Source organism: Anoplopoma fimbria, chromosome 19 (genome assembly GCF_027596085.1).
Source record: "Anoplopoma fimbria isolate UVic2021 breed Golden Eagle Sablefish chromosome 19, Afim_UVic_2022, whole genome shotgun sequence".
NCBI classification, from domain to species: domain Eukaryota; kingdom Metazoa; phylum Chordata; class Actinopteri; order Perciformes; family Anoplopomatidae; genus Anoplopoma; species Anoplopoma fimbria.
This window is the reverse complement of record NC_072467.1, coordinates 24751026-24763721: the sequence shown is the minus strand read 5'-3', so window position 1 is coordinate 24763721 and position 12696 is coordinate 24751026. Positions and strand designations below refer to the sequence as shown.

The 12696-nt window shown below is 40.2% G+C and overlaps 1 protein-coding gene across 1 annotated transcript in view; it reads left to right on the top strand.

The window, feature by feature from the left end:
• Window positions 1–12696, top strand: part of kif21a (kinesin family member 21A) — a 54788-nt gene that overhangs the window by 7850 nt on the left and 34242 nt on the right.

Sequence of the window (12696 nt, the reverse complement as noted above, 5' to 3'; positions counted from 1 at the left end):
AATGCGAAAATATACCGAGCCTACAGGCTGTTTAGATGATTCATTGTACAGGCAAGCGAAACAGAAATGAACCTGTAACTATTTAAAGTAAAAATGGCAAAAAATGTTTTGCTCTAGCTGCTCAAATGTGATATTTGTTATGTATGGCTGTGAACTTTATAATCTTTGGATTTTGGACAGTTTTTTTTCTGACAAAACATAACATTTGAAGATGTCTCCTTGAACTCTGGAGAAAAACTGTGATGGACACTTTATCTGACGTAAAAGACAAACTGATTTATTGATAAAGAAAGTCTTTGTTAGTTGAAAGCTGGTGGAGGACAACATTTTGTCCTCATCATCCATGTTGCACCAGCTTCTTCCACACCCAAACACACACACTGCTCACACCTTTTGTACAGCGAGGGTTGTCGGACACCTTCCTTCCTGTCAGACGGTCTTACACCTAAAATGCAGCTGTGGATTAAACCGTGCTGAAGGCTGAGTATGCAAATGACCTGCTTCTCCACCTGCTGGCAGAATGTAACAGCTGTCTGAAAATCTGCATATTCACGAGGTGTTGATAATTTGAATTTAGCTGCAGGTGTGAACACTCTGCGTGGGTGGCGTCTTCATTACACTGTTCAGTGTTGATTGGCCGACGCACCGGGAAATAAAACTCGTACATCCGGCAGAGACGCAAACGGTTAACAGCGTGGAGCCGAACCGACTTCCACTCGACCTCGACTGATGTGTTTACCTAACCTTTTATCTGCTATCTGGCTGCCTTGAAAGCTGCTGATGGCGGCTGGCTGATGTGCCCTTCACACACACACACACACACACACACACACACACACACACACACACACACACACACACACACACACACACACACACACACACACACTGAGGGCTAGTTTTGTGTGCTGGCCTGTGGTTGACACAGAGAGGGGACTCCTGTGTCAACACTACACGGTTGAATGACACTGCAGTCCAGGACTGACTCTGCAAAGCCCACACATGCACCCAAATACACCACACTGATATTGTGGTGTATTGCTCCCTTTTTTTTTTTAAAAGAACGGCATCTTTTCAATACCAGTGCCTGTGTGACCCACCTCAGTAACATTACAAAACAAAACACAAATCCTTCTGCTGTGCGATGAAAGTGTGCTTTATTCTACAAATATATGTTTTTTACGTAACAGATCTAAGACAGGGCACTGAATGTGAGATTAACTACAGTGTGCACATGTCTGGTAGTCTGGTAGTCATGTAACCAGAGTTCCTCCTCATCTTGGGCTGGTTTACAACTTCTACAAAATCTGACCAAATCACGTTACGTTGCAGGCATCGGTATCATTTCCACCATTGCACGGTGTAACCCGTCATAAAGCCCAACCGTACCCAGATGGACATGCGATCCGCTGATATTTAATTATTCTGCAGCATCAGCATCCGTTTAAAGCAGCACATATGAATAATTATTTTATATATATATGAATCAGAGGAGCCAAATTTAATTAAACACCTTTTCATAATAGCTTCAACGTGTGTGTGTGTGTGTGTGTGTGTGTGTGTGTGTGTGTGTGTGTGTGTGTGTGTGTGTGTGTGTGTGTGTGTGTGTGTGTGTGTGTGTGTGTGTGTGTGTGTGTGTGTGTGTGTGTGTGTGTGTGTGTGTGTGTGTGTGTGTGTGTGTGTGTGTGTGTGTGTGTTGTGTGTGTGTGTGTTTCCACTCCTGAAAAGGATGCATCATTCATAGCACACTGATGCGTCCACAAATAAAGCTCATCCACCAGGCTAGAAAAAGATGGAGGCTTTAAAAACATTGCTGCTACACCTTCTGTGTTCAGTAGTGTGATAATTATAAATGAACAGTATTTTCTGTGGCCGTGTTTACACCAGGTGTTGTTTGGATCAAACTCTGTGACATTTTACGCTTCAGTCAGATTTGTTGTGGCAGGTGTGAACAACCGGTTCAGACTGATGATTTTGGGTTTCGTCCAAGCAAACTGCAGAGAAACAGTATGGTGTCACTTTCTGTGAACTCGCACGTGACAAATCAGTGACACTTTTAATTTGTAGTTAGACATCCAATATGAATCTACACATACAATGCAAGAAAATACAATTTTTTTTATTGTGATTGTGACCAAAAGAGGTATTATAAAACACAAAATGTAGTTATCTTAAGTGCTGGCCTTCATTGTTCTTCTTTGCACAGTTAACCTGAATAAATGAAAGTTGTTTTTGTGGCATACAAGCTGGAATTATCAAAATACAGAATCAGATACGACCACAAAGACCACTGTTGTGCGTGCATGTGTTCACAAAATGTGCCACTGAGAGGAAAAAAATGTTCCCTCCAACACCGCCACCCCCCACCCCCCACCCCCCGGCCCGCCTGCCAGTTTTCCCTCCATGTCGACAGCTACAGATGATCCCTCGCTGACACCTCCTGTTGCCTAACCTTCCCCTCCTCTGCCCGGCCCCTGGTAACGACGGGGTGGTCTGCTCCCCGACCTTTTGACCCGCAGGAAGCAGTAAAGCCGTTATCGGCGTGCCACAGGGACTTGCCGCGGCCTCGTTTGTGTTTTTTTGGAAGCACATTTTATTCAAAAAAAGGCTCCCAGGATCAGATGTATATTCATGCACACCCAGCGCTTTACGAGAGGAAGATGAACACATAGGCTTCATGTCAGCAGCGCGGGGCAGTGTCGGCCTCCGTGAACCCGATGTGCAGATTATCAAACACGGGCACGGCGCCCCGACAGAGGCCTGGGCGTGTGTCGTGTTTTTGTAAGCTCTGGCCTCGTGTGCAAATATGTGATGAATTTGTTCGGCGTGGTTACTGTTGCTCTGTAACACACCTCGTACGACTACAGAGATTAAAAAAACATTTTTAAAAAAGATATGAGTCAGTTTGAATTTGAGTGCAGATGGATGGAACACTGAGCTGATGAGAGCTTCTGGTCGACGCTTTGCTTGGTGAATAACAAAACAGAAATGGGTTCATCCCACTTGGATAGTTATACTTCATGGACATTTTTGGGATACTGGCACAAATCTGATATTGGATGCAAAACAATAACTTTTTTAATATTATACAGGGATGAATATAAACTATTTTATTCAATAAAACTAACAAAAGATGGCACATTTCTCAAGTTTTAGATAAGTGGCAGTATAAGATCAAAATAAGATCCACTCTAAATTGTTATTTTAAATCATGAAATATCGGATTTAAGTAAAGGTCTGACCAGACATTTGACACCAATTGTCCTATCAACCATATTTGAGTCCTTACTAAAAAGAGGTATTGAGGTTTGATACCCAGCATGCTCTATTCTGGCTTTAGCTCTCTGAGATTTATATTCAAGGGTAAAGCTGTCTTTTGGGGCAAGTCGTGTCTGTTTCATGTCTCAGGTCCTTGACAAGTCAAGTCTCTAATAAACACAGATTCATGTCTTGAGTTGAAACTGTTTTTGTTTTCATCACAGCGTCAGCTTGCGCAATAAACGCCTTGTGAAGGACTGAAGGTATTGCACTCAAGAATTCATTTGAGTTAGTTACATTTTAAAGTGCAGTTTTACAGCGATATTCTCAAGCAACTATAATTGTTCTGTTGCCAAACCTAAGCAAGTAGTTTTGTTGTGTTTTTTTGTTTAATGGTTAAGGGTTTTGAATGTTGTACAGATACGTTCACAACCAATTTTGTTGCTATATTGACTTAGTTAAAACGTACATATTTGTCAGCTTCCATAAAGAGATGTTTGCAGTTGACCCTTTTTTTCATCTCAGCTTTGGGCTAATTCATACTTCAAATCCTCTAAATGTTAGATTGTCAGTTGGCCAGCTTTGTGCAATTAACAGAGTCTACCAACTAAGGCCTGGCTAAGCGGTTACACTTGAAAAGAGGTAAATTATCCCTCTGGGTAAAGAATAATTATATGATAAACCCTTTTATGGTGCTTCTGCTTTAGTCACGAAGATGGAGAGGCTCAGAGAAAAAGACGTTGAGACTCTCTGACTGGCAGCAGGATGCTGAGCCAGTCCGTCTCCCTCTGATGCTCCTCCTCCTCCTCCTCCTGGCATCTTTCAGTCGTCCAGACCGGCTTTACATCCCGCCGGGATCGGATTATGACTTTAATTCTCCCCTTCCATTAGCGGTCACCATGGCAACCCCATTTAGCGCTGCCCAGACATAAAGACATATTGGTACATTGTTAGAAAATTGCTGAATCTAAGGTCACAGATATGAAGTTAAAGCTTTTTATCGGTGATGGATGTGTGTTTATTGAACGCGGCACAGTTTGCTTGTGGTTTTGGTCTGTGGCCCGGGGGTTAAAGGCGACGCCGGTGCTCTGAGCTCTTTGTCTGGTGCTGTAGGTGGTCCTGTCTGGCTGCATGGGCAGAGCATGAAACCAACCACTTCTAGCAGGGTTTCTGATGCTAAAAATGGACCTACTCTTTGTACTGTAAGGCCCTTTTCACAAGCTTCCACCAAAGCCACAGAGATTCTGTATATTTGAGGTTGTAGCCAAACCGTACATGAACACCAGGACTGTATATTAATATCCACTTTTACATTTTAATGTGCTACTTCTGCACAGTTAGGGCGCCTCTCTCGCCTCAAAATGCACACATGCTTTAAGTCTTTCACGGTTTTGTGATACCCAGATTTGGTTCCACCTCTGACAGTGTTAAGTCTTTCTCTTTAAACCTGCACATACTCACCAGATGAGCTCTAATCCCCGTACTGCAGGGGAGATTTATTGCATACAAGTGTAATATGCAACCACTGCAGTGTCTTTGTACGATGCCAGTAGAAGTAGAGTATAAAATAACATAGTGCAGTTAAAGTTTGATGGTAAGGGTGCCTCGTTAGTTTGTGTCGTGTGAGAGTGCTGTGGGAATGTTAAAAATGAATGAGATTGATGCAATGAAATGCAATAAACTAATTGTGATATATAAAGCCAGTTCTCACTGTAAGGGTCTGACACACTCGTATGAATTGCAAGCGTTTTAAGACGTAATTTCAGATCTTATTCTTGGAAATAAGGCCTAAAAATTAAGTGAATTAAGTGATATTTACTTTCTTTTTGGCCAATGCACAATCTGTTTTTTTATATCCCGCTGTGTTTGTCCTGCAGCCTGTTGGTGTTGGTGTAATAGTGATATGGTCAATATTGTTGTATTTCAGGATAATGTAAGCACTGTATTGTGTACTGTATGTATAGTATAAGTTCAGGCGTTTTTGAGTTCTAATATATATTTTTGTATATATGTAGTATGTAGTTGTTGTTTAATATCACAACTAATTCAAATGAACAATAGACTATAGCCTCATTGTGGAAGTGCAGGGTACATTTTGACCTACATGCTGGAATCAGGGCTTCTTTTCAAGATGACTTTTTAGATGAGATTAAGTTTTTGGCAAACTTTTGTGTGAGAAGCAGTTTTTAGCAAATCCTGACTAGTAAAGCCTGTTTTTCTACAGTGAGCACTGACACACGTCACGTTGTTTCTGAGGAAGCCTTACACAGTTTAGTAGTCTTTATAAATACTTAAATGGTTTCACCTTAGGCCTTGAGAACGGCAGGCTTTGTTTTTTGTTTGTTTTTTAGGACAGTGATTGACAGGACGATGAAGACAAATAACAGCAAAGACAATTAAACACATTCTTCTGTAATTGGCAACTCACCTGACCAGTTCTGAATTGACCCGATGTCATAAACTGAGAAGGGAAACCCCACCCTTCTGTCACATAATGCCTTGTTAAAAACAATTATCAGACGTGTGCTACAGTGTGTGACAGGTTTGACAGGTAAACGGGTGAAGGCTGACTTCAAACTCTCCCAACTGCCTCTCTTTACGTTCACAAGGAGGCACCTAGAAGCCGACCTTCAGCGTCTGGCAACCAGCCCAGTGTGCAACATAGACACACTTTCTCCTTTCTTCTCTCTGGCTGCCCTTCAGACAGGACTGATTGTCTCCCCCCCCCCCCGTGAAGGACAGCGAGACGTTCTGCTTAAAGTGGAGTGGGCAGCCGAGTGGCAGGTGACATCATCGCTGCTGCTCTCAGCAAACCTCCACGTTGTTTACTCTCCGGTCTGCAGAGATCCGATGGGAGAGGAGCTTCAGCTTGTGTGTGCGTGGCTTTGATTTTTGTGCTGAGTGTGCATGAACAAAGGTGTTTTATTTTTTCCTTCATTCTTCAACAGTGCTAGCCAGGTTCTCTGCAGTACGGCTCTCTTTCTCTGCAGACACAGAGGAAGTCCGACCTGAATAACTACAGCTTCACAAATGTAGTTTCTAAGATTCATCTTTATAATCATATAGATTAAACCTAATTCATGTAGAAAAAACTGAACATTTTCTCTGTTTAAAATCTGCAGACTGGTTACTTGTTACTTGTTTGTATTGATTTTAAGGTTGTTTCATTTGTTTATAAGACACTACATGGTCTTGCACCAGACTACCTCTCATAAATGCTTTTAGTTTATGAACCAGTAAGGTCCATCATATTTCCGTTGGTCCACAAAGCAGAACAAATACCTTTTGGTGACGTACTTTTAGCCATTATGCTCCAATAATAATAATAATAAATTATAATTATAATTATAATACATTTGATTTGTATAGCGCTTTAAAAGGTAATCAAAGGCACTTGACATGGTAAAGACATAAACAATAAAAGAAATAACAATGTAAACAAGGCAGAGGCAATAAACAAAACAACAAAAAAAAGACATACATAATTAGCATCACAAGACACACACTCTCTCTTTTTTTCTCACACACCTCTATGTCCCTCACCCCTCCCTCTCAGCGATGTGCGGCACTCTTAATGATTTATTGAGGGCAGTGGGGAAGAGTTTTTACGGCGGGTCGTTGTGGCAGGTTTGGGCGTGCTCCGGTGTTCACAGCTGAACGGCAGCAGCTCAGAAAACGAGCTGTGAGTTTAAGAAAGCACAGATATTACAAAACATCTTTGACTTCTGTGTTTTGGATGATGTTTGTAGAAGGACTAAAAGACAAATTGAGCCTCAAATGTCTGCTTCTGTAGTTTTGGACCCTCTGTGTATCCGAATCTGTTACTGATAACCAGACATGATGTCTCTGCCGTCATGACCTTTGACCCTCACCTGAACTCTGACCTCGGCCTCTCCCCCTTAACGCTCGAAATCCAGAGCCCCTAAAATAGACGAGTCACCACAACTGTTTTTCATGGCTCTTGTTTTGACGCAGTGACCCTCAGTTTACTGTGCAGTTATGTTGTATTATTGATGATAATCAATGAGATCTATTGATCTAAACTTCTAGCTAATGAAACGGCTGCAAATTCAGCAAGTTATTAATCTTTTTGTCATCAGAATTGACACATTTTTCCCCACTCAAAATCCAAATCCACACAATGCTAACATTGTATTTTTGGCGACACAATTAACCTTTTGAACAAAGTATTTTTCATTCATATTTTACAAAAGAAAGCAATTTACTTACAACTATCGAGCTGGGCATGGAGCTTTATTTAGAGTGTAGGTTAATGGGACTGAACAATATGATTTAAATTAATGTGGCAATTTGAGCACGAATATTTTTTCAGATTTTCATCAAATGTGCAAAAAAGAACATAGACAGACCAACCAAGTTATTGAATTCTTGTAAAAAGATGTCTAGAAAGACAAAATATCCTTCAACTACACTCCAAAAACTGCGACAATTTGGCAAATAATATTATTGTTTGCATTAATGAGAAACAAATATTCACATCTGAACAACATCCTGATGGTACAACAAGAAGAAGAAGTCTCACTGTCTACATGCAGATGAAAAGAGAGTAAATTTGGGAAATGCCATCAGATTCCCGTGTGTGAAAGTACTGTGACAGAGAAACGGACCGGATTACACACCCAATTAGTGCGCTAAATAGGCTGAAACAAAGCCCCCCCCCACCCACCCATCCCCATGTGGATACTGGAAAGGATTAGATTTCCCCAAAAACTGTTACAGTCCATGAAAACATGTAATTGGCTGAGTATGGTGAATTCGTCATGAGAGCTAATTGATTTTCTGAGTTTTCACGTTCATTGTGAATTTCTACAATAGAACACGTGCTCAGTGCAGAGACGGATTAAAGATGTTTCTTTGTTTACTCTTCGTTGGTTTGAGTATCACATGATCCAAACAGATGCTCTCTCTCACACCTGACGACTGGTTAGTTTTACTGAGGACACTTTAGAACCACAGAAATGTCTGAATGACTGAGTTTCCTCCAGGAAATAGTTCAGCAGAGATGAAACATCTCGATCTGAAGACACAGCCATTGAATTGAATATATGGCATTTGCTGCTTAAATGATGCTTTATCTCTGTAAAGAGTGAATATTTTCATGTTAACAGAGTTAACAGGACATCCTTACTTAAGTCTTTATTTAAACGGGAATATGAATTTACCAACATAAAAAGTTTTCCATAATGTACAAAAAAAACATAAGAAAATTCACATACAAGAGACAAGCATCAGACTACAAACAATGCAAACACATTGTAAAAAATACATTTCTGGCCTTATTCAGCAGTGTTTTGTCTCACGTGATTCATTATGTTCAATTTTAACACTCAATAAACACTTTTTTAAAACAAAATAGGGCTGAACAATTTCAGAAGATTTTGGGATTATTTTGACTGATATTGCAACTGGGCTATTATTTGCAATATAAATCTGATGATCATTTTTTTGTCATTCTCATTTTCATTGAAAAAAATATATCACAATTTGTATGATTTTTATAATTATTTTGCAGGGATCTGCACCAAACATAAGCAATTTCTTAAATCTGTAGAATATAATGTGTCGGCCAGGACATCTAAACGTCATTGTGACACACGCTCCGCCTTCGGTATAATATTGCACCTCCTTTGATATTAATATCATTTTGATAACTTTTTCATCCCTAAAGCAAAGTGCAACAGAATAATTTCTTGATGAAAACCATCACTAACAACCAGGGCTCAAGAGGCAGAGAAACAGCAGCCTGAAAATGAATGGAATAATGATCTCAACCCTTTGAAGGACCGTCTGACCAAAAACATCTTCAAGAAGTACTACCCTGAGCCTTCCTCGTAGCACTTATTGTATTCATATTAGTTTGTGCAATTATTGTATTCGTATTAATTTGTTGCAATTATTGTTTTGTAGTAACTTGCTTCTGCACTATACTTTTGCTCTGGTTTATGCTTTAAGATGTGTTTCTTGTTTAAGCAAAAAAGAGGATGCACTTATGACTTCTGGTGACTAGTAGTTCTCTTGAATACCTATGTTGAATACACTTATTGGATAAAAGCGTCTGCTAAATGACTGTAATGTAATGTAATGTAACATCCAGTAGAACAACAAAGATGAGTTTGCATTTAGAGTCTGAATCCTTCCCCCGTCTCTCCACTCAGTGACTCATGTTGTGGAGTCATTTGCGGTCGTGTCTTGACCTCCAGACAGGACATTACCTCTCCTCCCTCGCCTCCGTCCAGCCGTGTAATCCCGAAGCCGCGGCGTCGGTGTCAGCGCCGCGATCCGGTGTCACACAGACGGACACAAAGGCCTCACTGTTCTCCCCCCACAGCATTGTTCTCCCCCTGAACTCAGAGGCACAATGAGGCCCTTATCCAGTCAGGACCGAGCCGGGTCGCTGTCAGGTGCTTTTTTTTTTTCCCCTTGTTTGGGAGCTGAACTCCATGAGGATAGTTTGTTTGAAAAAGCACTGAAAGATTGGTCACAATGCATTAGAGCGAGGAGAAAAGAGATGCTGATGCTGCTGAGGTATATTTGCAGCCCAGTATCAGGGCATCAATCTTTTTTCATGTTGGTCACATGACGTAGATGCATCCACGTGTATTCACAACAGCCAGAGCAAGTGACGTCGTATTTGATATCCAAAAAGACCTTATGGTTGATGATTTTCAACCACGAAACCGGTGTTTGACTCCTCGTTGTGGTTTATTGTTTGTGGTTTTGTTGGCTAAACTTCCCTTTGTTTTGTTGCTTTAACCTAACTGTGCATAAATATGTTCAGCCCAACAATGATGTAGTTCCAAAACTTAAAGGTTAGTTTATGTTTCGCTGTAGTGGAAATGACCTAATCTCCGCCTGCGTGTTTTGCACAAAGTGGTTGCTCTGCTTGGTCGTGCATCTCTGAATTGTTTTGTTACTTGGCGCGCGTCGCATGCTCAATCAGAGCTTTTCAGACGTGACTGTCACTAAAAGTTCACTGATAAAAACATTATCAACATGTCTAGGTATTATACAAAGACAGACGATTAGTTTTTAGATGCTTTAGAAACAGAAAATCTTAAAAATCTACATTTAAGTCATATATTTTGCAGCCAAATCAAATTGTTTACAGGATATCCAACCTTTTGTTTCTTTATAATGCATGTACTACTTGACTTGTTTCTTTGACAGGGCTTGTACAAAGGCAATAAAGTAGTCTATGAATATGAGTTATGAGTTTACAGATACTATTACAATCACTCCTCGGCGTTGGTGAGGTTGCTTTATGGCGTTTTGCTGGTTTCACTCGTTGACTTCTTGCTTCTTCACAGTTCATTTTGTGTCTACGCCCTCTGGGGTTTCATATAATAATGCAAACGAACAGCGCATTGAGTATTTACACCTTTTGTGTGCGAGAATAAACAAAGCTTAAGGTGGCATTGCTGCTTAAACCTAACCTGCAATTAAAAGGTAATGTTGTCACAGAAGACTGACAATTTGTTTCCCTGCACACAAAAACAATAGATGTTGACAATTTCAACCAGCAGAGTTGTGTTTTTTGAGGTTTAGGAGTTTTTAATGAAGCGTGAGGTTGAAAGTAGAACAGCTCTGTGTCTCGTTCAGGAGAAGGTTCCTGCACAGCGCTCTTTGGAGATATTTATTGAATCTGTACATCAAACTAACGCTTCTGTCCCTACGGACCTTTTCTAGAAAATGAGTTCTCGTGTTCTCATCATCTCAAACCCAACTCGCACTCTGAGGAACGCCTGAAGGGGATGAGACACTGATTTGATGAACTGATTCAATAAATGTCGTGACTGTAGGAACATGGTCTCCTTTTGTTCAGAGCTTCTCCTCAATGTGCAAGAGAAATGATGGATGTGCAAAACTATGTCCTACCCTGTTAATAGTAAGAAGACAGGCTTTTTGTTATTGCTAAATCATAAAAATATTGCTCCAAATATGTTTTTTTCAATAACAATATATATCAATATATGACACAATTTGGCAAAATCACATTTACCACTGGTGCTATAATTCAATATGATAATGTATCATCTTTCAGTGGAATATTACTGTGCTGAAATGATATAAAAAGATACTCTGAAACAATATTAAGGCATATACATCAATAAAAAGCACATATTTCATCAAGAACAAGAAAATAGTTATTGCTATATCATATATATATATATATATATATATATACTGTTGATTTTGATTCACAAATACTTAAAAGGTAATGTCATTAATAATAATTAGTTATAGGGCTATTATGATATCAGATATTCACTACAGGATTATCGTGGTCATGATACCATTATTGTCAAATTCGTCTTAAACTTTGTTAATTGTGCAATGTCTCTTTTTTTTTGTTGTTGCAAATACACACAACATCCTTCATCGTTGTATTGGAGGGAGGTTATTTTCAACCTGTAATTCTCATAATCCCTTTCTGAGACAGTCAAAACAGGCTCATTTAATGATGTTGTGCTTTTCTTTCTTTTGTCCGTGCACTTGAATGCATCCTCTGTGTCTTTGTGTTCAATGTTGGTTACACCAACAATCTTTCACCAAAGACTTAAATGCTCACTTTTACCGCTACACACAGAGCCACTGTCTCTCTCTCTCTCTCTCTCTCTCTCTCTCTCTCTCTCTCTCTCTCTCTCTCTCTCTCTCTCTCTCTCTCTCTCTCTCTCTCTCTCTCTCTCTCTCTCTCTCTCTCTCTCATCCACATTAAACCAGTTAATCCCTGCCTGAGTTCAGTCATTCAGCATTTCAGCTTTGACTGACGGACAGACTCACCAAAGCAGAACATATTAACCCAGCTGGCAGGTTTTATAGGACACAGTATTGGGTCAGATTAGGATGTTGACCCGACAGTCATCTTGTACATACAAACACACATCTGGAGCAGATGGAGATGTTTGCGATTACAAAAACTAGTTCAGTATGTTCCTGTGATTTAGGACGGTCAAAATAAAAACATGGATATTTGAAAAACAGTTTGAGCAAATGTTTTACCTGATTTCTTTGTATATGACATTTTGTTCCGCCCCTTTCTTCTCTTTCCATTTTTATGAACATTCAAACAGGAAATCACGTTTCGTACACACCAGTCTTCTCCTTCTTAAACCAGTCTTCTCCTTCTCGACTTTATTCATCTTCCTGCCAGAATAAACATGCAGCAGTTTTAACGAGTATCTTCATCTCCTTTTTTTTTCTTCTTAATTTGGCCCAGCCGAGTGTCTGATGATTGAATGACATCGCATGTGAGCCCGGCACTCTGAGCCCGGCTCTCTGAGCTCTGAGCCCAGATTCCTGTGGTTAACCTCACATATTTACAACCAAGAAGACAAAAGTGGCGGTGTCTAATGGGCGGTTGTCAGAAAATATGTCAATGAAGCACCTCCATGACTGTGCTAACTTATTCAGCAGCAG